Here is a 17,159-nt window from a genome sequence, read left to right on the forward strand (position 1 = left end):
AATCCCGTTTTCACAGAGCGAGGCTCATATGGGCAACCATGTTTGTTCAAAACCCGTCTATACATGGGGGACATAGTGCTCGGACAAGACATTTAAAAAAAATGACGTACATTGTACTTAGACATTTGACTTGTAAGTAAGATGGCATTCTATACATAGATGGTGACGTCACTACGTTATTGTCAGTAAGACCGGTGTGTACACAATGAGTAAGATGATGACGTAATATGATGACGTAACATGTACAAGATGGCTGTTGTGTGCGACACTCGATTTTCGGTACGTGAAAACTCCTGGCAACATACTTCCATGCGGTCTTTTTTGTATATGTTAGTTAAAGTCTATGAATAGAATGTTTTTAAAAACCCAACACTTTTTTTCAGTGCTGGCATAAATACACCAGATTATGTCTTACCCGCGAATTACTTATATTGAATAAATACGTATTTCACGCTCGACAAAATACCAATGGATCTAAATAAACACACGAATTGCATCCATATACTCCAAATCGACCTATACAATCTCAATCATCCGATCTCATCGGGTAAACAGTCTTAAAATGGTTATGTTTTTGTTTTATACAACCGCGAAATATGTTGATGAACATGTACTTAATGTCATCGAAACAAGCCTGACATGTCATCATCAAAACATGTCCGAGATTTCATCGAAACTAGACTTTCACTAAATAAATGAACACAAATATTACGTACATAGATAATAACAAGACCATTATTTATAAGAGAGAGATTATAGAAGTTCCCCAATTGAGGTTTGAATATTCGAACTCCAAACCTAACTTTTAAAAATCCGTGACAAATGTAGAGAAAGTTCACGTTGAACAGTCAGTGATATGATTAAATGCATAAAATAGGTGAAACGGGTAGTTTCAACATGTACAGGTGAAAACTTACATATTGAAATCACTGTTTGAAATTTACCGGATTAAGGTTTTACCACAAACTGATTGATCTTGAATAATATCTATTTCACGCTCGACAAAAAACAATGATTCTAAATCAACACTCGTGGTGCTCTAAATCAACACTCGTGGTGCACCCAAATACCAAAACCTCATCCTATCAAAAGCTAAATTGTCAAATAAACATCTTGTCACGGTGGTGCACCAAATACCAAAACCTTATCCTATCAAAAGCTAAATTGTCAAATAAACATCATGTCACGTGGTGCACCCAAATACCAAAAACACATCCTATCAAAAGCTAAATTGTCAAATAAGCATCATGTCTCGTGGTGCACCCAAATACCAAAACCACATCCTATCAAAAGCTAAATTGTAATATAAGCATCATGTAAATAGGCAACTCTTCAAACATTAGTTTTATTCACACACGTGCAAAATATGTTGATAAACTGGAAATTCATGTCGTCAAAACTAGCTCGACGTGTCATGCAACAAGCCTGATATATCATCAAAATAAGCTCCAAATGTCATCAAACTGAGCTCGACATGTCATCGAAACACTCTTTCACAGTCCTAACTACATTTTACTTTCTTGAAATAATTTTACTTTCTTCCCTTAACTCAGTTTACTTTCCAAACTATATTTTACTTTCCTAATTGCTGTATGTATCTTTCCTCCACTAAGAACAAAAACTAATTTTTGCGCTGCAATTTATATGGTTTACAAATATTCAGAATTCAGTAAATAAACAAGGTATTTCGAAAGGCAGCAATCCAAAATGAAATCACTTTGCAAGCATTTTATAAATACTTTTATCGTAGTTACAATCTGATTCACGATCTTCAATCACACTTTTCTTTACTGCTACTACTGCTACTGCTACTGCTAATGTAAACTAATTATTTGACGTGTGTTGACCGATCTTTGAATTTAACTCAAACACATCGAAAAATGACGATGCAAAGTCCTTATTTTTCAAAAATTAGAAATCAACAAATTTACGTGTCTACGATGAAAAAAGTCATACTTTTAAAAAAAGAAACAACATAACAACACGAAATTGTCATGTCGAAGAATATAAATGAGTTTACAGTTGTTTGAAATCACTCATTCTTCGTAGTCTACGATTAACGATCTGCATTAAAATTCGGTGTCATCTAAATCGTTTAAGTAATTGATGTATTTGTGTAACACTATTGATGTGTTTGTATTATAATTATAATAACACGATACTTCAGGTAACTTGGATATCTCATTTCACTTGTTTACATTACCTATTGGGAATTATTAAATATTCAATCAGTATTGTTAACTGTCAAACTATTTTGAGCTCATGGTATTGCGCCCATTCTATGCCATTATTGTAAATATATGCCGCAAATATTTAGGGACTTTTCAACTTGTATACAATATTTTGACGTGAAAAGGAAATTATGCACTTCACATCAAACGCTCAATTCCTTAAGTGGCACCCGTGAACATATTTGACACTCTTAAACACGGTCTTGTTCACTCTCGAAGCACGACATATAATCAAAATTAGACCAATTGTGAACATATCGTGACATTATATGAAACCTTTACGAACATGAATAATAAACAATCTTTAATTACACTAAATTATTGAAAAAGGAGAGACAAATCAACTCCTCTCCGATGATTGAACATGAAACCTTATGACCTTTACGTTGATTGATGGCAAATTCACAAATATGTGAGTAGATGTAAACACATTTGATAAACGGCAATCGTACATATACGTTAAAATTAAACAATCAGATGTTTAAATCTATATGCCTATGACCACGCTGATCACGAATTCGTTGGAATTTTTAAAATATCTAAAGCCGTTCAAACGTTATCCTTTTTTTTTTTTTTAATTCAAAAAATACATATATGTATCATATAATACAAAAAAAAATTTGTTTTTTGTTTTTTAATAAAACATAAACAGTTTATAGTGTTGTTTAAAAGTTTGAAAAAAAAATGAAAAAAAAGAAAAAAGAAAAAAGTTATAATCAAAACATATTTTGCATTAAGCACCCTTTTCATAGACCGTCCCATTTACGTGCACAATTGAAATACGCTCGCTCGCTCTCTCGTTCGCTCCATCGAAATCAAACAATAAGATAGTGAAATCTATATGAATTTGACTCGCTGAATCCGAATCCGTTGTTAATTTTCCGATATCTTGATCCGATAAAGAATTATTGAGTTTAAATGGTAAAATTCGATAAGAATGCAGCACACTTTTAACAGAAGCTCAAATCCAGTATACCTTAAACTCCAGTGAAATAAAACAATCAGATAGTCCAATCGATGTGATTTTGTCTACCTGAAACCGATTCCGGTGCTACTTTTCCGATATATTGAACCGTTAAAGAATTATTGATGTTAAATGGTGCCGTTCGATTAGAATGCAACAACGTTTTAAAGTAACATTACTACTCAAAATCAACGAAAACTTCGTACACTATTTCGTAAAATAAACTTAATCAATTAAAATCAGTGTTCCTTGTGGCAATTGCCGAAATTTCAGCGCCAGGTATGGTAAAATAGATGTCTGTAGATACCGAAATGCTCGTTTTTATTATTGTTTTGCATATTTAATTCCATTTTAATTTCCCGCAACGATATCTATTCATACGACACATGAACACTAACATGGTGTTCGTGTGTCGTATGAATAGATATATTCGCGGGAATAATGCCTTAAAAGAAAAGAATACGTTTTAAATAGATGCATACTAATCACTCATTTAGTCACTCAGTCAGTCACTCACTCAATCATTCACTCACTCACTCACTTACAGTCAGTCACTCACTCAGTCAGTCACTCAATCACACAGTCACTCACTCAGTCCATCAGTCATTTAGTTTCTCGGATCCAGATTTTGGTATTAATTATCGGATACAGTTAGCCCTTAAATAACAGTGTAAGTTCGTTCGCACTTTTGTGTTTGAAAAGTCTTTTCGCTTGGCTCTAGGCAATATTGATAACAACAAGTGAGTGTCTGTAATATTAATACACTGATGTGTGTATTAATATTCATATTTTCAGTATAACCATGTCGAGTGTCGAAATAATGCGCTAATCTTTCTTAAAAACAATTCAATTATTCTGTCTTTAGTTATTTAATAAGGCATTCGCCGAGGATTCTCGTTACATACCAGTCGTGCTATTTTAATCTATATAAACTAATAATTGTAAAAAAAATACGGTTTTAATTGTAAAAAATACGGTATTTTAGAACTTTTCTTTTTTCGTTATACTGTTTGATAACGTGACATAGCGACTGACAACGCCTTATACTGGTTGGTAACGTGTTATAGCGACTGACAGCGCCTTATACTGGTTGACAAAGTGTTATAGCGACTGACAGCGCCTTATACTGGTTGACAACGTGTTACAGCGACTGACAGCGCCTTATACTGGTTAGAAACGTGGTATAGCGACTGAAAACGACTAATACTGGTTGACAACGTGTTATAGCGACTGACAGCGCCTTATACTGTTTGATAACGTGACAAAGCGACTGACAACGCCTTATACTGGTTGACAACGTGTTTTAGCGACTGACAGCGCCTTATACTGGTTGGTAACGTGTTATAGCGACGGACAGCGCCTTATACTGGTTAGAAACGTGGTATAGCGACTGACAACGCCTAATACTGGTTGACAACGTGTTATAGCGACTGACAGCGCCTTATACTGTTTGATAACGTGACATAGCGACTGACAACGCCTTATACTGGTTGACAACGTGTTTTAGCGACTGACAGCGCCTTATACTGGTTGGCAACGTGTTATAGCGACTGACAGCGCCTTATACTGGTTGACAACGTGTTATAGCGACTGACAGCGCCTTATACTGGTTGACAACGTGTTATAGCGACTGACAGCGCCTAATACTGGTTTACAACGAGGTATAGCGACTGACAACGCCTAATACTGGTTGACAACGTGATATAGCGACTGACAACGCCTTATACTGGTTGACAACGTGTTATAGCGACTGAAAACGCCTTATACTGGTTGACAACGTGTTATAGCGACTGACAGCGCCTTATACTGTTTGACAACGTGTTATAGCGACTGACAGCGCCTTATACTAGTTGACGTGTTATAGCGACTGACAGCGCCTTATACTGGTTAACAACGTGCTTTAGCGACTGACAGGGCCTTATACTGGTTGACAACGTGTTATAGCGACTGACAGCGCCTTATACTGGTTGACAACGTGTTACAGCGACTGACAACGCCTTATACTGGTTGACAACGTGTTATAGCGACTGGCAGCGCCTTATACTGGTTGACAACGTGCTTTAGCGACTGACAACGCCTTATACTGGTTGACAACGTGTTATAGCGACTGACAGCGCCTTATACTGGTTGACAACGTGTTATAGCGACTGACAGCGCCTTATACTGGTTGACAACGTGTTATAGCGACTGACAGCGCCTTATACTAGTTGACGTGTTATAGCGACTGACAGCGCCTTATACTTGTTGACAACGTGTTATGGCGACTGACAACGCCTTATTGTGTACTACATAAATTAGGTGCTCAATTTACGTGAACATGTTTACTTATCTGTATTGTCAATCAAATACCAATTAAAGCAACCTGAAAATAGCCACATGGTTTTTTCTAACCATTTTGGGAAAAGGAGTCTGGTGGTCAAATTGAGATTTTTTAAATAGATAAAATGGCAAATATGGGAATTTTTTACGACAAAATGGACCATATTGGGATTTTTTTATCAATAAATATTGACCAAATCATATAAATTATAGTTATATACTTTGTTAGATGTTTATGAAATAAAATTGAGATATAACAATTACCGTATGCCAATTTTTTTGTAAAATGGCAATCGTTATTATCATACACAACAAGAGTATTGAGGAAGGTTTTGTTCAAAGATAATTTTGTTTCGTATTCCATAGGGTGTTCTACGACATCGGATTTTGGGCGGGAATAAAACTCGCGTACAGTCTAAATTTGTCGGGTATATTGAAGTATATTATCAGTATCCGGGGCACATTTAAATAGAAAGTGAGTCGACAATGACCAATCGAGCCTTACTGATGATGATGTGTTTATAGTCATAATAATAAGCATTATAACAATAATTATTATTATTATGATTATTCAATTTTCATTATGATTGTTATAATTGTTAAAGTAATGAAGAATAATAACAATACAACTTAAAACACAGTACATTTTTTATAATCGTGAACAAGAAAATTTAGGCCATGATAACAGTTAAATTCTTAACAACTCTTCAGCATTATAACTATTGCTAAGGATTTTTTTCTTGGAGTTTACTTCCAAAGTCTATATAAGCATTTTTTTTTCAAATCCTTTAAAATTGTATTATTAAAATCAAAACACGTCTTTACACATGGATCAAGTTTTGTTAATAACACATTGATAATCTATGTTTATTTACTTTCTAAAATTGTTCGTGACTAAATATATTTTGAATATAAAAGTTTTGTATTTAATATCAATGTACTTGATGGCATTTTGTAAAAGAATTATATATTTTTACAATGCAGTTCACACAAATTTAAAGGAGAAATGTTTACTATTTTTATGTAGAATGGTTATTGCTGTAACGTAATGGACTTCTCCATTTGATATGTTATGAGCTTATAAAATTGTATACTTCATTGATAATGTATATATGGGGCCTGCTATATTTGTGTGAAGTGCTTGCAAAAGGTATACAGTACGTTTTACTTGTTGATTACTCTAAATTGAACATTATTCTTTTTGGAATAAATCTTATTAAAATTAGAGAAGCATGCGTTATGAATAACTGTATGGGCTATTCATACATTGTCATTATCAAACCGCATGTGAATTGGTTTGAAAGGTGTTATTATATTTCTATTGACGTATGGGTGATATTTTGGTGAATAAATTATTGAACTTGACTTGGCTTATAGTTGTTTAAGGAGGTGTAGCCGATTGAACCTGATCAATGGATTTGTTTTGAAACTAATTGTGTATCAAGGTCAATGTTTAACCCATTCTCCCGTCCTTCTAAATTGGATCAATTTATTTCCAAAAATATGGGTTGTCTAGTACTAGTATATTTATTTATATATTTAGAATATTAGGGATGTCTGGTATACTCATTTCTATATTTAGAATATTTCTTACAGAAATTCTTTTAAGCAAACAGCGCAGACCCAGATGAGACGCCACATCATGTGGCGTCTCATCTGGGTCTATGTTGTTTGCCAAGGCATTTTTTTCAAGACGCTAGGCATAAATGGGTTAAGGTTAGAAGGTTGTTTTTGCTGTGAATTCAATACGCTGATAAAGTGAGTGGAAATTTTGAATTAGTGGAAAAGTGCAATAGGCGATTCTTTTTAAATATTTTTTTATAATCCATATGCTATTCAGCCGGATGGTAAGTTGTTTCAAATACCCCAATGCAACTGCAAATTATGCGTCAAAATACGCCATCAAGTGAAGTCTCATATTAGCAGGATCTCTTTGTAAAAAAAAGATTTTTGTTAAGAAGAGATGAAAAAAAAGCTGAATGCGACGCCCCTGTGCGGACGACACTACGCTCATGTTTTCAGCCTCGTTTTCACAGATATATATATATATATATATATATATATATATATATATATATATATATATATATATATATATATATATATATATATATATATATATATATATATACGGAATATTACGCTAGTCAATTGTTCCGTGTGTTTGCATCAGTCCAGTGGCTTGTGTGAGTGATATGAAATAGCGCAAGCCACGAGACTGATACAAACACTTGTAACAATTGACTTGCGTAATATTCCTTTTATTATAAACAACGTTGAATCATTTAAGTAAAAACATGATTTTAAGCATTCATAATTAACCAAGATTGCTCTTATAATTTTCTGCATTCAAAGGGACGTCATTAAAGTAGTCCGGCTAGTATGGTAATACGGCATTGGAAAACTAGCGAGTAGCATAATACGGGAATTATTTATGTGCAGATCTATTTTACCGATTGATACAACTTGTATTGTTTAGTAACATAAAGCAGGTATATAATAAAAAAGTAGACTCCGCTTTTAGGGTCACACCATTGGAACAATCAACAGTATTTGTAACTAAAGCCAATATCAGCAAGACTTACCAAGCAATATAAATTCCCTACCGGTGAAACTCCACCATTTTTAGCAATATTTATAGTCTTTTTGTTGCCATAGTAACCATAATTCTTGACGTAGGAAGAACATGCAATGACGTGCATAATCTCCATAATGCCATCCATCCATGTTTCAAGTTTCATGAAAAAATATGAAGAACTTTTAAAGTTATTTCAGGATCCAGAAAAGTGTGACGGGCTGACGCACTGAGCGCAAACCTTAAGTCCCCTCCGAATTCACCGGTAGATGACAATAATTATCAGTAAATTACACATACTGAAATAAACACTCAGAAACTAAGTCAATTCATGTTTACGAATATATTCACTGAAACAACATAAATTTTGAAACATTTCATTATTTATAATAGAATTATGTACAATTTTACAAAACTGTTATCAAACATAACAAACACACCACACAACGGTCTGTATTACGCCTAAACGTCTGGTCTTATTTAAAACGTGAGTTCATATCGCACGTTTGTATTCCCATCACGTGGCATTCAGGTTATCCGATCACGTGACACATGGTTAAGGAAAGTAGCCGGGCAGTATTGGTTGTGGTCGCATGTAACCCCCGCCACCGGGACTGAAACGAAAATTAAAACTATACTACTCAAAATTTGCTAAGGATCACTTTTTAATAAGGTTTTTACTCTACATTATCTTCAATTTAATTTAATTTAAATTGTTATTTTGCAGGTTTTGATATTAGAATGTGTGTTTTGATTTTAATTTTATGTATTGCTGAACAATTGCTGCGTGACGCTGGACGAATGTAGCTAGGGGTGAACTTCAAATTACACATACTATAAAAAGTGTAATTTTGAGTAGTATATGTTTCTCGATACCACATTTAAGCCGCTGAATCTTAAAGTATTTAAAACATTAATACGAGTAATAAAGGGTACAAAACGGCGAAAAATACCTGCCTCGGCATGGACGTCGCCATATTGACTATCACGTGATTACCCCCTATTAAAGACTAGTTTTGTCAGAAAGGACGCAATTTATGACTAAGTTATATTAACCGCGCTTTAGGAAAACGAGGTTTAATGCATGTGCGTAAAGTTTCTTCTTAGATTAGCCCCATGCAGTTCGCACAGGCTGATCAGAGACGACACCTTCCGCTTTTATGGAATTGTTCGTTTAAAGGAAGCCTCTTCTAACCGAAAAACCAGTTTAGGCGGAAAGTGTCGTCCCATATTAGCCAGCGCGGACTGCACAGGCTAATCTAGGACGACACTCGACGCAAATGCATCAAGCGCAGTTATCCAAGAACAAGGCTGAACCCATTTATGCCTAGCGTCTAGAAAAAAAGGCCTTTGCAAACAGCGTAGACCCAGATGAGACGCCGCATGATATAAGACGCCGCATGATGCGGTGTCTCATCATAGTCTGCGCTGTTTGCTTAAAGGAATTTCGGTAAGAAATATTCTAAATATAGAAATAAATATACTAGACATCCCTAATTTTGGAAATAAATTGATCCAATTTAAAAGGATGGGAGAGTCCACTAGGCATAAATGGGTTAAATTGTTTGCGAATCGCAACTGTGTTTGCGGACTGAGACTTCTTTATATGGAATTATATTGTAATGTATGAGTTATGTTTTCTGAGTACAGTTGAAAAATAGAAAACAGAGACGCACACAAACTATAAGGAAAAACAAAGGACTAATTAGAGTAAATACCCACTAAAGCTGTTGTTGACATTTATTGATAATTATTAAATTATATATAAATATTGTTCATGAAGAATCTCAAAATTGGAAGACGATTAGATGCCTAAAGACTGCAGTTATAACGTACAGGGTGCAGGATCACGTGACTTTGTTGGGTTCCCAATTAAACGTTAATTGATGTAAACACGCCGGTAAGTGCTGCTTTTTTCCAGGGACCTATTGTAAAGCACAGGTGGTTAGCGTGTGGCTATGATATTAATTAGTGAAAACATCATTTTGAATGATAAATAATCATATTATAACGAAAAATTAACTTTTCTGAAAAAAAAAATATTTCACTATCAAATATATATATATAACAAGGTATGCAACTCAAAATCACCCCAAAACGGGGTGCATCGCTTTGAACAGCCATATCTTCATCAATTGTGCAGCGATTTTCACGATCTCGGTCTTATTCAACGCAGAAATGAATTTCCTTTCTGGAAATGTATATGTCTTGCAATATTTTTACAAATGCTGGGTCAACTTTTAAGAAATAACACGATACACAACACGCATGACCCAGTTGACAGTGATCATGCTGTCTTTAAGACTGAAATCTTCACGGAGTAAAGGGCAACTTCCCTACAAAGTTCATGTAGTTCGATACCATAATTCAATAAAACGTATGAAAAAACATTATTACCGTTCTTGTCGTTACATTCTGCATCAAGACTAACTGTCCAGCGCCGTTTGAAACCTTTGTTTACATACATTTCAACTAACTGACATTTTAAACATACGAGTGATTTCATTGGTCCAATGCGGAGGTGTGTCTTTACGACTGGAGATTTCATTCATAAAGAATACATGATCACTGTCAACTGGGTCATGCGTGTTGTGTATCGTGTTATTTCTTAAAAGTTGACCCAGCATTTGTAAAAATATTGCAAGACATATACATTTCCAGAAAGGAAATTCATTTCTGCGTTGAATAAGACCGAGATCGTGAAAATCGCTGCACAATTGATGAAGATATGGCTGTTCAAAGCGATGCACCCCGTTTTGGGGTGATTTTGAGTTGCATACCTTGTTATATATATATTTGATAGTGAAATTTTTTTTTTCAGAAAAGTTAATTTTTCGTTATAATATGATTATTTATCATTCAAAATGATGTTTTCACTAATTAATATCATAGCCACACGCTAACCACCTGTGTTGTAAAGGTCCCTGTTTTATTCCAATTAACATTTTAACAATTTTTGTTTAGAATTTCAACTAGTGCATAAAAGACGGATTGTTATGCCGCTTGTGGCAATGTGAAATACATCAGAATTACTGTATTTAAAGGGGCCTTTTCACAGATTTTGGCATTTTTTAACTTATTCATTAAATGCTTTATATTGATAAATGTAAACATTGGATCGTAAAAGCTCCAGTAAAAAATCAAGAATAAAATTAAAAAAAGGAAAAGAACATTGCCCGGAGCAGGTTTCGAACCAGTGACCCCTGGAGTCCTGCCAGAGTCCTGAAGTAAAAACGCTTAAGCCTACTGAGCTATTCCGCCGAGTACACAGGTATCAGGTATTTTATACATTATATAAGCAATCTTCGTAGTTTCACAAAATATAACGACAAAAACAGAACTCTCCAAATTATTCAATCGTTTCGCGTTGCAACGCTTTATAATTTTTAGGTTTTAAAATCGTCAAAAGATGCATATAATGGCTATATTAGACCATGGTAAATGTTCAGTATTACTGTTTCCTCACAAATATCATAACTAAAACGAAAATTTGCGAATCTGAAACAACTTTTTTCAATTTTGTCAATTTACCAAAGCGTGAAAAGATCCCTTTTAATAAGACTGTATTCTTGTTCAAAAATTCAATGTATACTTCACTATTATGCTTCACGATACGTGAAATTCGGCACAGATTTCAGACGCATTGAATGATTTATTCTTATACCTTAAGGTATTGGCACAAACTGCAAAAACTGTCTTCTATGCACTAAAGAGTTTTGCAAATGTATTTCAATAACTTGAGATATTTGCAATAATAAAGTTCTTAACGGTGTATTCAATTCGGTCCAGCCCGTGTGTAAATCCCTATAAACCCCGTTGACTCTGCACCCTGACACAGTATGGTCACACAATTACGATAATGAGGGGGTCTCAAGTTTAAAGTGAGTCATTCACAAGCATTCATAGTATAGTAGGTTAAAGGCACTTGTTCACAGTTTGGTAAAATGACGATTTTTTATAATTATTGTCATATACTGGGTTTAAATAAATAATGTACGCATTATGTTCAAACAAGCGAAACGACGCTCTTGACTAAGAAAATTGTTTAAAATATTTGTTCATTAATTAACGTATAATCATGATTCGAAATCGGTAAAACAATAAAGCATTTGCAACGCTTTTTCCCGTAAATTTTGAAAAAAAGAGTACCATTATTGCGTTAATGTTTCATGACGCAAGGTGAAAGAATGCGTTGCTAAGCAGTAGAGCGCGGGCTTTTTCGTCCAGAAGACCCTGGGTCGAATCTCGGGGACGGCAGTATTATTTATTCAACTTTTTGTCTTGCTATTATAATTAGTTAAGACTATTTAAATCATTATAGATTGTTAGTAAACATATTTAATCACATTTTTCAAAAGTACGAAAAGGTCTGTGAACAAGTGCCTTTAAACTGTTCCATCTCACGGCCGTAAATCACGCGCGCCACCTCTTTTCTGAGATGCATTAATACATGAGCTAAAGCTACTTCCGATGTGGATTAATTTATAATCTCTGAAACACAATCCATTGACCGATTTAAAAAATAGTGCGAAATATTTTGAAAAAAACATATAAAAGCTAATCACCATGTACAATTATCCATGAAATTTCAAAACAGCCGGACCTGAGCGCCACCTCGGAAGTTGCATTGGCTTATTTATTAATGCATCTCAAAAAAGGATGGCGCGCGTGATTAACGGCCGTGATATTCGTCCATGTAATGGGGAGCTTTTATATTTCAATATATTTGAGCCGCGTTCTGTGAAAAGGGGGTTTAATGCATGTGCGTAAAGTGTCGTCTCAGATAAGCCTGTGCTTAATCAGGGACGACACTTTTCGCTTTTATGATATTTGCCGTTTAAAGAAAGTCTCTTCTTAGCAAAAATCCAGTTTAGGCGGAAAGTGTGGTCCCTGATTAGCCTGAGCAGACTGCACAGGCTAATCTGAGATGACACTTTACGCACATGCCTTAAACCCCCTTTTCACAGAGCGCGGCTCAAATATATTTGATCAAATCACGTCTCTGATCAGCATACATACAACATCAAGAAACAATAACAACAACAACACATAAATATCATCTAATGGATAGCAAGATATCACAGAAGTATATACACTGTTCATGCAAGCACATTTGTGGAACAAATAGTCCCTGTTAGTCAGGAAAAGTAGCACACACGTGAAAAAGTAGTCCCAAATGAAGTTGTTCAGTGAAGGCATCCCCGGGGTCAAGGAAAGTAGCCCGGGGGTAGAGGTTGTGTACGCACTAACCGCATACTTTGCATAGGTTGTCTGCAACACGAGATGCGCACAAGAATGAGTGTGGCACGCAGTGATTTGAGCCTCGGTCTGGGAAAACTAGGCTAAATGCCTTGTGCGTAATGTATCATCCCAGATTAGCACGTGGAGTCCACACATGCTAATCTGTGACAACAATTTCTGCTTTTATGGAATTTTTCGTTTAAGAAAGTATCTTCTAAAGAAAAATTCCGTTTAGTCGGAGAGTGTCGTCACTGATTATGCTTAGCCGACTTTACAGGCTAATCTGGGACGACACTTGACGCACACACAGTGTTCACAGAACGAGGCTTTTTTATAAAGACACACGAAAATACGGAAATACTCACATTTACTATAACAGATAGATGAGAAACTTTATTTTTTAAAACGCACATGCATAAAAGGTTTAGGGCGCTTAATTAGAAGAGTGTAAGTTCTAGGAAACAGTACGGTTAATTGGAACAGTTAAAGTTTGAGTAAATACCTAGTACGTTTTTTGAAGAATTGACGTTTTAGTAAATATTACGATTAATTCAAAAAGTTGACGTTTTAGTAAATAGTATGGTTAACTGGAAGGGTTGAAGTTCTAGTAAATAGTATGACTAATTGTAAAGGTTGAAGTTCTAGTAAATATTACACTTTACTGGAAGGGTTGAAGTTCTAGTAAATAGTACGGTTAATTGGAAGGATTGAAGATGTAGTAAAAAGTACGGTTAATTGGAAATGTTGAAGTTCTAGTAAAAAGTACGGTTAAGTGGAAGGGTCGAAGTTCTAGTAAATAGTACGGTTAATAGGAAGAGTTGAAGTTCTAGTCAATAGTACGGTTAATTGGAAGGGCTGAAGTTGCTAGTAAAAAGTATGGTTAATTGGAAGGGTTGAAGTTCTAGTAAATAGTACGGTTAATTGGAAGGGTTGAAGTTCTAGTAAAAAGTACGGTAAATTGGAAGGGTTGAGTGCTAGTAAAAAGTACGGTTAATTGGAAGGATTGAAGTTGCTAGTAAAAGGTAAGGTTAATTGGAAGGGTTGAAGTTCTAGTTAATGGTATGGTTAATTTGAAGGGTTGAACTTCTAGTAAATAGTATTGTTAATTTGAAGTGTTGAAGTTCAAGTAAATAATACGGTTAATTGAAAAGGTTGAAGTTCTAGTAAAACGTAGGGTTAATTGGAAAGGTTGAAGTTCTAGTAAATGGTACGGTTAACTGGAACAATTGAAGTTCTAGTTAATAGTACGGTAAATTAGAACGGTTGACGTTCTAGTAAATAGTATGGCTAAGTTTTAATTTGAAGGGTTGAAGTTCTAGTAAATAGTATTGTTAGTTGGAAGGGTTGAAGTTCTAGTTAATAGTACGGTTAATTGGAAGGGCTTAAGCTCTGGTTAAAAGTACGATTAATTGGAAGGGTTGAAGCTGCTAGTAAAAGTAAGGTTAATTGGAAGGGTTGAAGTTCTAGTTTTCTGAGAACGAAGCTTAATTCACATGTTCAGATGTACATAAATCTAACAACTTACAACTGGCCATACGAGATGGGTCTCGCCACTGTCCGGATGTACTGCGGCTGGCGCTCTATGATCTTAGGGGGCGGAGTCGGCTGGCGAGGGGACGGGGGGCGGTACTTCCCTGAAATTAACGAGACACGTGTCGTGTGATATATATATAGCGTTTTAATGAGATGACGACAGAAAACTTGAACGCGATTGGCTATAGTTTTTAAAAGAATGATAATACTCAGGTTATTTGTAAATAAGTAAAATTGAAAACGAATTTTTAAGAGATAGTGTATTTCTATTATATCTGACTGACTGCCGAACTGAGAACAAACAAAATCAAGTAATACTTACGTGGTGGTCTGAAATGAACAAAAAAGGAAAAGAAGATAAATATCGTTGCATGAATATCAGGATTGTTATTAGTACTAGTAGAAGTATGATCATATAAAGTCACAAGTAGTGAATATCGCTTGAATGATTGTCTTTTGGGAGTTTTTATCTTTCTAAAAATTATCAAATTGCAATCTAGTCTTTACCAAATCTCTAGTATATATTTAGCTGGTATTGTTTTCAAAGGACAACATTAAGATGCACCTAATTTAATAATAACGAACGTTGAATATTTGTGTCTTGTTCTGATAAAACTGGGCATAATGAATGTGCGTAAAGTGTCGTCCCAGATTAGCATGTGCAGTTCGTACAGGTTAATCAGGACGACACTTTCCGCTTTTATGAAATTTCTCGTTTAAATGAAGTCTCTTCTTGGCAAAATTCCAATTTAGGCGGAAAGGATCGGCCCTAATTTACCTGTGCGGACGACACAGGCTAATCTGGGACGACACTGTGCGCACATGCATTAAACCCAGTTTTCTCAGAACGCGTCTCATATTATGAATACGTAACAAATTGTCTCAATGAATTGCATCTCAATCGCCATTCAATTATTTTTCAGTTGCTTCTGCTTCATGAGTCAAAAAGCTTTCCAAATATTTTACAACAGGGCTGGTTTTGATCAACCTAACTAACAGCAGCGCTCGTATTCATATAAATTAATATCAAATTCGAACGTTCGGTCCGTTGTTTGTATATCGCATTTAAATAAAAATCTTAGATTTGCAGATTGTGTGTCGCTTTTAGCAGAAAGCGTAGAGGAGTGCCACTGAATCAATCTCCACGCAGAGTTGTCGTTCCTTGCTCTCACATACAACTCTGCATAAGGCTCAGCACGCCATTTTGTCTACCAAATAGCAAAAACCGAACAAACGCATACAATGTATATTTGAGTGGATATTTAAGATCGCGTGCATTTAATTAAGAAATATGACTTTTAAATGTACGATAAATCGTGCAAAAACTTGTGAGTTTTAATTCAACTCTTTTGAACTATTTTATTGCCCATTTACACAGATGTAATTATTCCACGCACTTCACAAATGTAAACAATTGTACATATTTTTTATTGAGTGACGTTAGGCATTGCTTCGACGTATTTATGTATGTCGGTTTCTCAACATAAAAAAAACATATCAATTTTATAATAATTAATTAAGACTGATATAAGATATCATGGTATGAGATGGTTTTCTTTAATGCAGTTAATGCAATGTAACCGTCGTGCAAGAGGTTGTTTAGTATACTGTAACCTCACTGATGAACGCTTGGAATGATCATGACATGAATGAGACGCTTTCATAACAATAGTCCGTTCTGAGCACAACACAGAGGTGAATGTAATGTGACCGTCGTGCAAGAGATTGCCACTGAATATGATTTGAAGGATTATGTGTTTGAATGATTTATTTTCGTTCTTTTTAATGACCTCTTTGTACTAAAATCACCATATCTAATGTTTGCACATTCAAAGAATTAATTTATTATTGAAATAAACTTACTCATCGGGGGTGACCTGTCTTGGAGGGTATCTGGAAACAAAAAAAAAACATTTATCTTTCAAGTCATTTTTCTTTGGCGACGGTATTTTACGTCCCCGTGCTTAATACATACTAAAAACGAAAATGTGTGAGAAGTCCCAAATTAAAAAAAAGACTTCTTTATATATATTTTTTTTTAGCTTTTCCACGTTTAACATAACCTTCCAATTAGAATTTTTAAATAATTTGGCACCATTGATGATTTTTAAACTTAAAAAACAATCAGTGACAAACAGTATGGGTCAGTTAGCTTTACTACCTAGCCCGTCTCTGCTGTCGCCCGTACTGCCGACAGTCGCACATGTTGCTCATGCCGCCGCCGCTGCCGCCGCACACGCCGCAGCACATGCGCAGACAGCAGTAGAGCAGCCCGCCGAGTAGTGCCAGGCCCATA

At 35.1% G+C, this 17,159-nt stretch overlaps 1 long non-coding RNA gene across 1 annotated transcript; it reads right to left on the bottom strand.

The window, feature by feature from the left end:
• Positions 1-8,417: 8,417 nt before the first annotated feature.
• On the bottom strand, positions 8,418-17,143 carry LOC127851543 (uncharacterized). Its single transcript, XR_008035816.1, has 4 exons — positions 17,025-17,143; positions 16,727-16,756; positions 14,856-14,964; positions 8,418-8,703 (listed from the first exon to the last, which is right to left on the bottom strand). It is a non-coding gene; the product is annotated as an uncharacterized LOC127851543 (long non-coding RNA).
• Between the last annotated feature and the right edge of the window lie 16 nt (positions 17,144-17,159).

This window comes from Dreissena polymorpha, chromosome 11 (assembly GCF_020536995.1).
Source record: "Dreissena polymorpha isolate Duluth1 chromosome 11, UMN_Dpol_1.0, whole genome shotgun sequence".
In the NCBI taxonomy this organism is placed as follows: domain Eukaryota; kingdom Metazoa; phylum Mollusca; class Bivalvia; order Myida; family Dreissenidae; genus Dreissena; species Dreissena polymorpha.